General features: G+C 50.5%; 1 pseudogene; it reads right to left on the minus strand.

Moving 5' to 3' along the window:
- Positions 1 to 1,130: 1,130 nt before the first annotated feature.
- Positions 1,131 to 14,225, minus strand: LOC101905517 (apolipoprotein L3-like; annotated as a pseudogene).
- Between the last annotated feature and the right edge of the window lie 56 nt (positions 14,226 to 14,281).

Consider the following 14,281-nt stretch of genomic DNA (forward strand, 5'->3'; position numbering starts at 1 on the left):
GTGCCAGGACCTAAGCCCCGCTGCTGGCAAGGGCCTCAGGGGACAGACCGTGAGCTCCTGGAGGGGGCCCAGACCTGCTTCCTGTGCTTCCTGAACTGTGCAGGTTTGGGGGCTTCTTTCCTTTCTCTGACCTGCCCCGGTTCCCTCCAGTGGGCCCTCTTCTGTGCTCACTTAGCCAGATGCAGTTTCTGTTGCTCAGAACCACAGGAATCTCACCTGAGACAGGGGTCATGATGGGATGGGAGCCTGTTAGGTGCTCACATGCTCCACAAGGAAACAGAAAGTTGGTGCCCCATGGAGCAGGCCCGTGAGGGTGAGAGCAACACCCAGATGCTCCCCTTTCCTCCCTGGACTGGAGGAGCCTGAAGCCATTCCATGAAGGCTCCTCAGAAGATCGTGGCAGGTGCAAGCCCAGATGGGTGACCAGGTCAGAGCATGGCCTTGTATGGGCCTTCCCTCCTTCCTGCCCACTCTCCCCAGCCCCTCAGTCCTGCCTCCGGGGATGGAGTGAGCCTGGCCTCCACCTCTCCCTTCAAGGGACCTGAAGCTCCAACAGAATACTTTGGGCTGCCTGTTTTATTGAATGCAAGTCCATATTTCCAACACACAGTGAGGCCAAACAATACCAAAATGTTGGAGTTTGGAACTGAAGAAGGTTCATTGCAGTGCCATGCAAAGAAATGGGTGGCTCGTGCCTTAAAAATCCCAAGCTCCCCGAAGCTCTCAGCAAAGCCCTTTTATGAGAAAGGTAAGCGAGGGGCCTGATTAGTTGTTGCAACCTTCTTGGTGTCAGAGCCTTTTCTTGATGTCAGGTCATGATACTCCTGTGAACCTCCAGCAAAACAAATTATTCTCTTTTATGATAAGAAATAGCAAGGTCCCAAAGCTCAGTCTTCACCCTCTGAGGTCCAGGCTCTGGCCAAGAGGAGAGGGGAAGCTCCTGCAGGAGTCCTGGTGAAATGTGAAGGCAGCCTGGGTGAGACTTGTGCTCTCTCTCTGCCCCTCTGTTTACGGCTGACCGTCTCGCACACCTGACACAAGCCCTCTGCTCTCAATCACCCTTGGGTGCCCCCTGTCCATTTTGGTCCCTGGGGCTGGAGGAGGAGTATCTCCATACTCAGCCCAAGTCAGATGACACGGCCTCCCCTAGGCATCCCATGGGGCCTGGGGGCTCCAGGGTCTGAGGGAAACGACTGGATGGGAGCCCAGTGGGCAGGCACGAGGACCCATGGAGGATGTGCGCCCTGAGATCCTGGGAGACATGCTCCCGGGGAAGGAGGTCAGGCATCTGGAGCCCAGCTGAGCCCCTCAGTCAATGCAAGGAAGCCTCAGTGAATCAGCTCGTATTTATTGAACCAGAGTCTGGAGAACAAAAGGTGGGGAGAGACAAAGGAACCTGAAATGTCTTACCCAGCCCCACCCATAGCTGAAGAAGAAACCGAGGGTCTGAGAGGCTGCCTCTCTTCACCTCAGGCTGGTTGATCACCTTGACACACCACAAAGTTCCTTGATCAGTTGTTGCCTTCTGGTGTCATTGTTTCTTTCTTTTGTAATTTTTTTTTTTTTTTAATCAACCTCTGTTTCACACAGCATTTGGAATTTCATAGGAACTTCATTAGTCACTCAGTGTATCCTGGTCCCAAATATCACCTGCATCTTGACAAATGTTCCACCCACTGAGTATTCATCGCTGCCGCCACCACCACCACCACCATCTTCATCAAGAAGTCACTGCCTAACTAAGATAAATGTGCTGGGATCAAAGGTGCATTGATGCTGGAGAAGGAGGGCTAGAGACCACCACCAGGGGGAGACTCTTCTTGCTGGACAGCAAACCCTGGGGAGGGCGATAGAGGAGCCCAGGCTACTTCTCCTGGATCCCAGCTATGGTTCCTCTTTGACTTTCTCCCATTTTAAAGCCTTTCATATTCCTGGCCTCTCGTTGTTAGTTGCCGTGCAATGAGGGAACTCTGCCCGCAATGTGTTCTTTAGTCCAAAATAAGTGGTTTCTCCCCTCCAATCACTCACTAGTCCCCCTCCTCCCTTAGTCTAGGCCCCAGGCTCCTTCCTTGTCTCTCCCCTCTTCCACCTGTATGCATTCCTCCCCTGCTGTGCTCAGCTGCAGAAATGCCAGATTCCTAACACCCAGCTCCGTCAGTGTTGTCTCCCCTCCTTTCCCCTCTAACAAGGTGCTCTCAACCTTGGTCTCACGTGTGTCTCTGGTTCCTGTACTGCTCTGGGGGTGGGGGAGTCGGGCCTTACTTCAGCCGCTCATAGGTCTGTATGACCTGCTTAAACTTCTCCTCCAGCTCCCTGGCCGGCTGCCTCAGCTTCTCAGCCAACTCTGTCTTTGCCCCCTCATGTAAGTGCACTGACTCTTTTACCAGGAAGCCCACATCCACTAGAAGGGAGAGTCCTGCAAAGCTTCCAGCAATATCCAGGTCTTTTTGGTCATTGCCAGAGCCATGCCTTTGAAAGCTTCACTCACCTCCTTGCTGGTTTGGACAGAGACTTGCACAGTGCTCGTGAAGCTTTTAGCATGGGCTGCTGAGAGTTGTCTTTCACCAGCTTTGCAGCATGGACATTTTTCCTAACCCCTTTCATGGATTTGTAGACTTTTGCCATAGAAAAAGCGATCCCTAGTGCACACAGACATCGAGCTCCCACAGACACCTTTCTTTGATGCTAGTTGACAACAGCCCACTGGCTTCCATTTCTGCTGATGACCTACTAAAGTGTTCCACGATGCTGGTGGACACAGTGGTCACCACAGCTGCTGCTCCCAGCCCTAACCCAATGGTCGAGAGCGCCACCTGGCCCCTGCTGTCAGGGGTGCCAGAGCCAGGCCAAGGGTGTTCAGAGCACCAGACACAGTGCCGGTAGAGCTGGCCACCACCTTGAAGATGGTACAGTCCCTGTGTGACTTGTCAACCCTGTCTGCAAGTGCTTAGAGCTTTATGCTCTCTTCCAGCTCCTTTTTCACCGAAGAAACTCCTTTAAAAACCTCTCCCTGTCTAGCAGGTCCTGTTGGAATCTCTCTTGGTCTTCCATAGCCAAGTCTGTCTTCAACTCATTCAGAAATTCATGCAATGCCTCCACTTCTTCCCTGTAACAAGGAACATCAAGGGATTAAGAAAGACACTTTGCTTGTCTGTAAAATAAGCTGAATGGATCTATTCTGCATAAACCACAGAGATTTTATTATAAATGACAAGGGAAAATTTTTGCAAATGTAAATTATTTTCAACATTAAACACATGTTTGTACCTCATGGATACTCCATTATTCAATCATGAAATAAACAAGCAAAAGCCATTTTAAGATAGTCTTAAGAGAGGTATTTGATAAAAATGCTCAGAGGCAGGTCAACAGCGTCACTTCCAAAGGACTTGTGGGTGGAAAGTCCACAGAGAAACTAACACAAGTGGGATTGGGGGAGAAAACCTTCATTCAAGGGCCTTAGTGTGCAGTGAGGAGTCAACCTGCTCTTTGCCCTTGGCAACTGGGAAGTGGCCCCTAAGCTCCTGGAATATTCTGGCTGATAGGAGTGTGCTTGACTGCTTGGGCCTTTGGCAACTGGACAGTTTGACAAAGTGACATACAATGGTGGCTTCGGGTCATGTAATATCTGCACTGCCCTCCAGAGGAGCTGGACACTAGGGCATTAGTCTGACCTCTGGGAGTACTCAGAGACAACAGGCCAGGGTATTAGTAATTTGTTTTTAATTTTTTAGCTTGGAAATCACAGTAATAGACAAATAAAGCATCACGATAATAAATAAGACTGAGGCCTGGACCTATTCTCATTCAACATCACAAAAGGGCTTTTGTTGTCGTGCATTTAAAATTCTTTAACTCCGAATTAACTTACTGGCAACTAACAGAAAAGAAAGACTATGACAATATGAAGAGAGGCACAAATTGAGCACTGCAGACATTGCACAGATAAGCAAAATACACAGTACACATACCCAGAGCTTTCCAGAAATCGCATCCTATGACAGCTCCCCAACTTACTTGATGCTATATTTCAGGCAAAATGAACATTTTAAAAAACGTCACGATTTGTTTTGAGCAGGGTGAGCACCCCTGGGGCAGTGCTCTGTGCGCCCTGCCTCACACTGAATCCAGGGCAGTTACTCGTCCTGAGGACAATGGAAGCTTCATGTGTGAAACCCGCCCAGACGCTGTCTGGGAGCTGATGGAACCTGAATTCCGCTCTGCAATAAACTGTAACTGGAATCCTGATATCCTTCAGTGCCCAGCACCCTGACCTCTCGGGGGCCACCAGCCTAACTCACACCTTACCTGGCGACAGCGTCACATACCTGCACCCTAAGGCCGTGTGCAACTTTATGGAAACTCTAAAGATTCAAGAGACTTGAGGAAACACCCGTCTGAACGGCTGAGCCTGAAGAGACTGGCACTTGCACAGCTGGTGGAGGAAATGTTTTCCTCTTGTTGGGGATGCGTGAGGCTCCTCAGAATCCCTCAAATGACACACAATTGCAGCCACTCACTGTGACCCTGGAGGGCTCCCTGAGCCACACGGCCTTCCACTGTCAGGGCGGCTCCACGTAGACTAGAAGAGGGTCCCAGATGGAGGGAGACGCCAGGTCCCAGGCAGGGTGTGCAGACACGGTCACCCAGGGCCCTCTAGCCCAGCTTGAGGGGATCCCATCAGGAGGGAAGAAATGTCCCCCTCCCATTCAGGGGACCTCTGCCAGGGTCACAGCCCCTTCAGTTCTGTGTCCTCGGGGCCCACTGTCCTCACTCTAGTCCTGGTCCTGCTGCCTAAGCCTGCCTACTAGTCCCCCAGCCTGAACCCTCTGCTCCACTCTGACCCCTGGAGGAGGCCTGCCAGGAGGAAGCTAGCCTGAGGTGGGGGGATGTGGGAAACATTCCTGATGCACCCATGTAGGTTACCTGGACAAACGGGCCTCAATCACAAAATTCTCCTGGGTTTTGACTTCAGTGAGCAGGTCTTGCAGCTCTTCGTTGCTTACTCTCTTCTAGATATACTCAATGATATCCTCAAAAAAGCTTTTACCCTAACTGGATAAAAGACTAGGATGAGAAGAAATTATGGTGTAATGTAAATGGTAAATAGTACTGAGCATAAACTGGTTAAAGTTAATCTTCCTGAGCAGCAGTCACCTGGGGGTACTCGTGATGGATTCACCTGGGGTTATGGGTGGACTGTGTCCAACCGCCCCAATCATATGTTGAAGCCATAGCCTCACCCCCACCTCAATGAGTCTATTTGAAGATAAGGTCTTTAAGGTGGAAATTACAGTGAAATGAGGTCATAAGTGTGGGGCCCAAATCCAAGATGATTTGTGCCCTTATTTGAAGAGGAAGAGATACCAGCTCACTACTCTCTCTGTCTATCCTGCAGCATGAAGGGTTGTTAATTTTTTTTCTTTTTCCTGTTTTAGTAAGAGTGAAAGGAACCCAGGTCTCATATGGAGGGATCCCAGAGCACTAAATCTGTTTGTTTATTGATTGGGGTGTGGGTGGGTACGGGAAATGACAGAGAACTTGGTTATCTGCAGAGGTGTTTGAGGTCAGTAGAGCCAGGACCTGCCTGAGGTATCAGACCTGGTTCAGTTCAGTTGAATTCAGGTCAGTTGCTCAGTCATGTCTGACTCTTTGCGACCCCATGAATCACAGCCTGCCAGGCCTCCCTGTCCAAAGCCAACTCCCGGAGTTCACTCAAACTCATGTCCATTGACTCGGTGATGCCATCCAGCCATCTCGTTCTCTGTCATCCCCTTCTCCTTCTGCCCCCAATCCCTCCCAGCATCAGGGTCTTTTCCAATGAGTCCGCTCTTTGCGTGAGGTGGCCAAAGTATTGGAGTTTCAGCTTTAACATCAGTCCTTCCAATGAACACCCAGGACTGATCTCCTTTAGGATGGACTGGCTGGACCTCCTTGCAGTCCAAGGGACTCCCAAGAGTCTTCTCCAACACCATACTTCAAAAGCATCAATTCTTCAGCACTCAGCTTTCTTCACAGACCTGGTAAGCACATGCTTATATATGACATCCCTGGGTGGGTGTGGTGACACAGCTTGGAGGGAGAGGTGATTCTGGGGGAGGGGGAGTTTTGCACCTGGATCTAACACAGTCTAGGTAGAGGGGACAGTTCCACACTCAGCAGGACCTACTGTGTGGCCCAGGCCACAGAGCACATTACATTTCATCCTCATAACAATATAGGGAAATATTCTTCTCATTTTACAGGTGAGGTCAGATAACTGTGCTCCAGATCACACAAAGGGGAGGCGACAAAGGCCAAACTGGGGTTCAGTTCAGGGTCCACTGATCCTTGCAGAGCAGCTGGGCAGGTGGCAGAGAGAGAGTTGGAAGAAATAGCCTCTGTGGTGATGCCCCAGGTATGGGAGCACGAGGAGGCTCGGACCAAGAGAGAGGGCAGGAGAAGCTTCAGGGATGCTGCGGGACCTCCGCTCCCTGCCCTGTCTGGTCTTGGGGCCTCCCTCTGCTGTCCCCTCTGGCTGTGGGCTGTTCTGGCCTCACTTCTGAGTCATGAGCTGGGATCTGAGGGACTGGGAGGGAGAAACCAAGCACCTTGGCATGGCTCCCAGAGAAGAGGGCCAGAAAGGAGGCTAGGGACAGACCCCAGGGTTGGGGAAGTCCCCTTGGCCTCCATGGGACACGAGGATGCTTATCTATTCCCTTCTGATTCTTGATTCTTCTCTAGGTTAATTCAGATAGTTGGCAGCATCTCAGTTCTGGGTCGTAAGTAGGAACCACCTAAACAAGCGACAGCTGACTACCTGAGCAGTCCCGGAGGTCTTTTGGGTTCATGGCAGTAGCAGGATCTCAGAGATCTCCTTTCAGCTCCTTGTCTGCGTCAGGCTAGAAGGAGGTGTGGCTTCACCCTTGGGAAGGAAAAACAGACTGCAGGCTCCATCATAAGTGAGCAGTGACTGCAGGGAGCAGCGAGGGGTTTGGTCTCCAGCGGCTTCCACTAGGACAGCCACCAGTGCCACCATGGACTTAGCCCAGCGTGCTTCTCTGTCCCCTGGGCTCTGCTGGCCACTAGTTAAGGAAAGTTACTCATCCTCCCACTGCTCTCTCCACCCTGAGTTAGAGTCCTGCTCTCCTGTTGGGGCACAAGGAGAAGGTAATCAGACAGGAGACAGCCATCTGCGAAGTTATAGGGGCAATAAAACCAGACACAGAAGAACAGATAGGAGGGGATACTCTGGAAATTACGTGAGGGAACACTTGTGTGTACTAACTGGTAATAACTAATATTGATTCATTGTCTATGACATGCAGGCTCCTGAAACTCACCTAAAATTAGGTCAGCCCAAGTTTTCATGCTGGTTCCAGAGCCTGGTCTTTCCGATCTACATCCCACATTTGTGATGACTATGCCCTATGCCTTTTTTAATATAAAAATATTTATTCGTAGACATGTTTATTAACAAATGAGTGTTTTCATTCTAAAATGATGTCTTGCTCCCTGTGCTCCAGTCTCTGCTTTAATAAATTTCCTGATGCTGCAGCTCCCACAGCCCAAGCCCTCCTAGCTTCTGCAACAGCCTTTATCCTACAAGGGCCTGAAGTCCCTCCGACCCTACCCAATCCCTGAAGTTCTGCCCTGGGTGGCTGAGGACCCCTGATGGTGCCCAGTCCTCTCTGCTGTCATCCCCTGACTGTTGAACTTTTAGGCTGTTTCTAATTATTTATGTAAATAATAGTGCAAAGAACATCTTTCTTGTAGAAAAGTTTGCCTTCATTTGATAATATTTCTTTAAGCTATTTCTGGAAGTAAAATGACTGAGTCTGAGGGTATCAATACGTAAAAATTTTTCATACCTAGAGCCACACTGTTATGCAAAGAAACTACCAATCTATATTTAGACTCATGATATAGGAGAGTGCCATCCCTTCAATCTTGTCAGTTCTCAGTTGTCTTTTTTTTTTTTTTTTTTTAAGCAGATCTTTATATTGAGAGATTTTCTTTTGGTTCTGGTTGTAAATATCATGTGCTTGGAGGTAAAGAAAGAAAGCAAATGTTGATTATGTTTAATCCTTTTTTAGAAGGCAAAAGAGCATTTATCAACTACCCCTCCTGAGACCTGACTGAAATGATAAAGATCATTATTGATATAGCAACAGCTATTGATGAGAGCCTCAGGTGTTTCTGATTTTGCTCTACACTTCAGTTGCTCTAAGATTTTATAAATTATAACGTATATTATTCCAATAACCCTGAGGTGTGTACTATTGTATCCCTGTTTGAAGATAAGGAAACTGAAGCATAGATGTTATGTGTTTCGCCCAAGGTCAGAAATCTTGTTCATGGTAGACTGGGATCCGATTCACTCTATGGGCTCAAGATGCCATACCTGGCCTCTCCTCAGTTCAGTTCAGTCCTTCAGTCCTGTCTGACTCTTTGCAACCCCATGGACTGCAGCATTCCAGGCTTCCATGTTCATCACTAACTTCCAGAGCTTGCTCAAACTCATGCCCATTGAGTCGGTGATACCATCCAACCATCTCATCCTCTGTTGTCCCCTTCTCCCCCCTCCTTCAATCTTTCCTAGCATCAGGGTCTTTTCCAATGAGTCAGTTCTTTGCATCAGGTAGTCAAAGTATTAGAGCTTCAGCTTCAGCATAAGTTCTTCCAATAAATATTCAGGACTGATTTCCTTTAGGATTGACTGGTGTGAACTCCTTGCAGTCCAAGGGACTCTCAAGAGTCTTCTCCAGCACCATCGTTTGAAAGAATCAATTCTTCAGTGCTCAGCCTTCTTTATGGTCCAACACTCCCAGCCATACATGACTACTGGAAAAACCATAGCTTTGACCCGACGGACCTTTGTTGGCAAAGTAATGTCTCTGCCTTTTAATATGCTGTCTATGTTGGTCATAGCTTTTCTTCCAAGAAGCAAACATCTTTTAATTTCATGGGTGCAGTCACCATCTGCAGTGATTTTGGAGCCCAGGAAAATAAAGTCTGTCACCGTTTCCATTGTTTCCCCATCTATTTGCCATGAAGTGATGAGGCCAGATGCCATGATCTTAGTTTTTTGAACATTGAGTTTTAAGCCAGTTTTTCACTCTCCTCTTTGACTTTGATCAAGAGGTTCTTTAGTTCTTCTTTGCTTTCAGCCATAAGGGTGGTGTTATCTGCATATCTAAGGTTATTGATATTTCTCCCAGTAATCTTGATTCCATCTTGTACTTCATCCAGCCTGGCATTTCTCATGATGTACTCTCCATATAAGTTAAATAAGCAGGGTGACAATATGTAGCCTTGATGTACTCCTTTCCCAGTTTGGAACCAGTCTGTTGTTCCACGTCCAGATCTAGCTGTTGCTTCCTGACCTGCATACAGATTTCTCAGGAGGCAGGTCAGGTGGTTTGGTATTCCCATCTCTTGAAGAATTTTCCAGTTTGTTGTGATCCACACAGGCAAAGGCTTTAGTGTAGTCAATGAAGCAGAAGTAGATGTTTTCTGGAATTCTCTTGCTTTTTCTATGATCCAGTGAATGTTGTCAGTTTGCTCTCTGGTTCCTCTGCCTTTTCTAAATCCAGCTTGAACATCCGGATTTTCTCTGTTCACATACTGTTGAGGCCTAGCTTGGAGAATTTTGAGCATTACCTTGCTGGTGTGTGAGATGAGTGTAATTGTGTGGTAGTTTGAACAGTCTTTGACATTGCCTTTCTTTCTGATTGGAATGAAAACTGACCTTTTCCAATCCTGTAGCCACTGCTGAACTTTCCAAATTTGCTGGCATACTGAGTGCAGCACTTTGACAGCATCATCTTTTAGGATTTGAAATAGCTCAGCTGGAATTCCATCACCTCCACTAGCTTTGTTTCTAGTGATGCTTCCTAAGGCCCACTTGACTTCACATTCCAAGATGTCTGGCTCCAGGTGAGTGACCACACCATTGTGGACATCTGGGTCATTAAGAACTTTTTTGTATAGTTCTTCTGTGTGTTCTAGGCCAAAGGACCAGAGCACCCCCAAAATCCCCTTCCTTCTCGGGTATCCAGTCACATCTCAGGAGTCCACATCCTGAGCTGAGCCCACCTGAGCAGGTGTCACCCTCCCTCTGCACTGTTTAGGGGCCCCGGGGGATGGGAGGAAGCCCTCAGACACACCTGCCTCCATATCCAGGCTCTGCCCCTGCTTAACCTGCTGCCTCAGACCCTGACCTCACCTCTCTGAGCTTCCATTTCCCTTCTTCTGTCAATTAGTGGCAATCATCCTTTTCTCAGACATGCATCCTGAGGATGGGGAGTTAGGCGGAGTCTTAACCCCCTGCTTACCCAGGAGTCTTCCTCTGCCTGAGTGTGAACAAGATCCAGTTGTTCTCAGCTCTGCAGATGCAGTCACCAGCTGTGCATCTCTTCAATAAACCGCACACACCCTCTGGGCCCAGATATACACCAGGAAGCAAAAGGGAAAGTGAAAGCCCTCATGTCTGAGTCATTCAGGCCTGCCCACCTACAGGGCCCCACCCTGGGCTATTGCCCCCTCCCTGTTGACCCCTTAGAAAAACAAGCTCAGCTCTGACAAGCCAGGTCCTTCTTGGCTCAGCACATCCTACCCTGGATCTGTGAAGGAAGACCTGCCACCAACAGAGCGTGAGGCCCTTGGCAAATCACTCTCCCACCCTGTGGGCTTCTTCCCAGCCCCTCCCTCTCTCCCCCTTTCCCATGTGATACCTGCCTGACTTGCTGATGTTGCTCTGGCCAATGGGGTAAAGGTTGCTGTCCAGGTCTTTGATCTAGAAGAGGAGAGCTGGATGCTTACCCCATACCACACCCCACTCCCCGCAGCAGTACCCACCACTGAGCTCTGGAGCAAGGCCAAGGCTGGGCGAGGAGCCTGGAGTCAGGGTCAGTCCTGCTTCACTATGAGCAGGCTTTTCCAGATACAGGGAAACAGGACCTGGGGGTATAGTGGAGAAGGGGTTGGGAAGGGAACAAGTTGTGGTCAGCAAAGGGGAAGTAATGAGTTAGACTTGCAGACAAACACAGAACCTCAGCCCTGAAAGAATCTTACATCTGGGTGTCTCTGCCCACGTGCACTTCTACTAAAGGTCACAGTGGACATCAGGGTTCAGGCAGCTTTACCGTAGGTAAATAGAGAAAAGCTTTTCTAATTTTTTATGTTTAACAGGTAATGTAAGTCAAGAGTGGGTTTAGCAGCCTTCGGAGACAGAGGAGCTAAGCAGCAGAGGCTGAGCATGGTGCAGCCACAGGCAGGAGAGCTGGCTGGGACTACACGTGGTTTGGAAGCAGGGCTGTGACAGAACAAGTCTCTTATCACCGATTGTCACTGACAGGGAGATGGGGCCCAGCCCAGCTCATCACTCATCTGAGTGTAAACACTTGGAAGATATTCTGTGCAAGCAACACAACTTGCTGAAAAGAAGCAGCTTTAGTGTAAATACTGACCTCTGCAACTTAGAACAACACTGCTCAGTTAGGTTTAAGCCCCAGGAACAAGCCAACAGGAGGCTGTGTGCAGCTGGTGTGAAGGCGGCTCTGTGAATTGCAAGGTACCTTTGAGACATGGGAGCAGCAGCTTAAAACCACCCAGTGCCAGGGCCTGCAGAGAAACTAGAAACCACACCAGAGGCCCTGCTGGGAGGGACTCGGGTCCTGGGTGGTGGGCACGTGAGTGTGGCACAGACCCCTGCCAGTCTCTCCCCACATGGGACAGGACAGCAGGTGGCGACAGACAGCCACGTGACCTGGGCTCCGGGAAGGCAGGTACACTGGCCCGGACCCAGGACAGCTGTGCTACAGAAACACCACGTGCTTGCTTCACTTCCTCCTGGGACAGGACACCCTGTGTCCTCCCGACCAGTCAGCTCAACCTGGATGCAGGAAAGAGGCTGGAAGCACACAGAGGCCCCTCCCCAGACAGTCCTTCCCAGGCAGGGGACGTGGCCACGTTTCTGGACCCGGGGCCCAGCTTCCTCCTGTTCTCCGTGGGGGTGATACCACCTGCTCTCAGAGGTGCAGTGAGGATCCGATGAGGATCCAGGTGACAGTGCTGTCACCGCGATGGCCCAGCCCAGGCTCCACAGGAGTGAATTTCCCTGCAGGAAAGAGGAACAGGGAGTGGGATCCCAGTGAAGACTGGTATCAGGGGAGCAATATTCCTGGAGGTCGGGTCCCTACTGCACCTCCCTGTTGCCTGCACATGTATAACATACATGCAGAGTACTGAGAAAGGGGCTCAACAGAGCAGGAGAAGCACTGGTATCGCGCTGGGGCCCTTCACCCCTGACATCCCTGCGACATGCACCAGGTGGAGGGGATTCGTGTTTGTCTCCAGCTGGGGAAGTGAGTGGTGCACCTACTGTCGTGCGTGGGGTGCTTGGACCCAGAACAGCGTGAGGAGAGTCATGTCTGTTGGTCTGGGCAGAGGGCACACGTGCATCTAGGAAGCACTCCATCTGGAGCCTCTTGACCTGAGACTTTATCCCCAGGGTTCAGGGTCCCTGTTACCCATTCATCTTCCTCATCCTTCAGCCTGACCTACTGGTCCAAAAACATAGTCCCTGGACCCAAGCTATTTTGTGTCCTGAGAATTTGACACTGGGATTCCTGGTGTCTGGACCTAAGGCCCCTGCTGGCAGGGGCCTCAGGGGACAGACCGTGAGCTCCTGCAGGGGGACCTGTCCTGCTTCCTGTACTTCCTGAACTGTGCGAGTTTGGGGGTTTCTTTCCTTTCTCTGACCTGCCCTGCTTCCCCCAGCACCCTCTTCTGTGCTCACTTAGTCAGACTCAGTTTCTGTTGCTCAGAACCACAGGGATCTCACCTGACACAGGGGTCACTGTGGAATTGCATCCACCACACACTGAGCTCAGTGGGGTCCAGCTCTAAGGGTTCAGGGAGACATGGGGGTGGACACTGAATGGTTCTGTATCCAGTGCCTGAAACCCTGCCCAGAAGTCTGTGCAGGATGGGAATTCTCCAGGAACTGATGAAGAAATGAACTCCTATTTCTGAAGGTCAGGCAGGCGATGGCCATGACTGCTGATGGTTCGATCCCTGAGTTGATCCTTCTCCAGATCCCCTGGAGAAGGAAATGGCAACCCACTCCAGTATTCTTGCATGGAAAATCCCATGGATGGGAGAGGCTGGCAGGCTACAGTCCATAGGGTCACAAAGAATCAGACATGACTGAGCGACTTCACTTTGCTTTTTTTCTTGCTGACATCTTCAGGAAGGAATGGAAGGGCCAGTTGAAGCCTCAGGGAAACACGGGCTGAGAGGGAGCCTGAGGCACTGAGGAAAGTCTTCCAAGGAAGGTTTGGACAAAAGTGCAGAGAGGGCTCTGCAGCACGTGGGGAGGGTCTTAGGAGACGTGCTGGGACCATTTCCAGGTCCTGGGTCTCTGGCTTCCTGCCCTGGGCTCCAGGCATTGGAGCCAGTTAGGTGCTCACATGCTCCACACATGGAAACAGAGAGTTGGTGCCCTGTGGAGCAGGCCCGTGGGGGTGAGAGCCAAACCCTGATGCTCCCCTTTCCTCCCTGGAGAGAAGGAGACTGAGGCATCCCATGAAGGCTCCTCAGAAGGTCCTGGCAGGTGCAATCCCAGATGGGTGACCATGTCAGAACATGGCCTTGGATGGACTTTCCCTCCGTCCCTGCTCCCATCTCCCAGCCCCTCAGTCCTACCCCTAGGGATGGAGTGAACCTGGCTTCCAGCTCTGCCCTCAGGGGCCCCCAGGCTCTTGCATGCTGCTTTGGTCTACAGTTAAGTTTGGCATCTGTGCTCAGAGTCATGGGCAGCCAGAGAAAAGCTGGAGGCAGGTACTGCAAAGGTCAATATACTTAAGGGTCATTCTAGCCCTGTGTGGGGAGTAGATGAGTGGGGCAGGGCAGTACCCAAGGTAAATACAGAAAGGCCGTTCTGGAAGCTCCTGCAGAAGTCCTGGTAAAACATGAAGGCAGTCTGGTTGAGGCATGTGTTGTCTCTCTCTCCCCTCTGTTTATGGCTGACCCTCTCTCATACCTGCACACAAGCCCTCTGCTCTCAATCACCCTTGGGTGCCCCGTGTCCATCCTGGTCCCCAGGGCTAGAGGAGGAGCATGCCCAAGCTCAGATCAAGTCAGATGACACGGGTATCCCCAGGCATCCCACGGGGCCTGTGGGGATCCAGGGTCTGAGGGAAACGATTAGATGGGAGCCCAGCAGGCAGGCAGGAGGAGCCATGGAGGATGTGCTCCCTGAGATCGGGGTGACAGCCTCCTGGGGAAGGAGGTCAAG

This window comes from Bos taurus, chromosome 5 (genome assembly GCF_002263795.3).
Source record: "Bos taurus isolate L1 Dominette 01449 registration number 42190680 breed Hereford chromosome 5, ARS-UCD2.0, whole genome shotgun sequence".
NCBI classification, from domain to species: Eukaryota; Metazoa; Chordata; class Mammalia; order Artiodactyla; family Bovidae; genus Bos; species Bos taurus.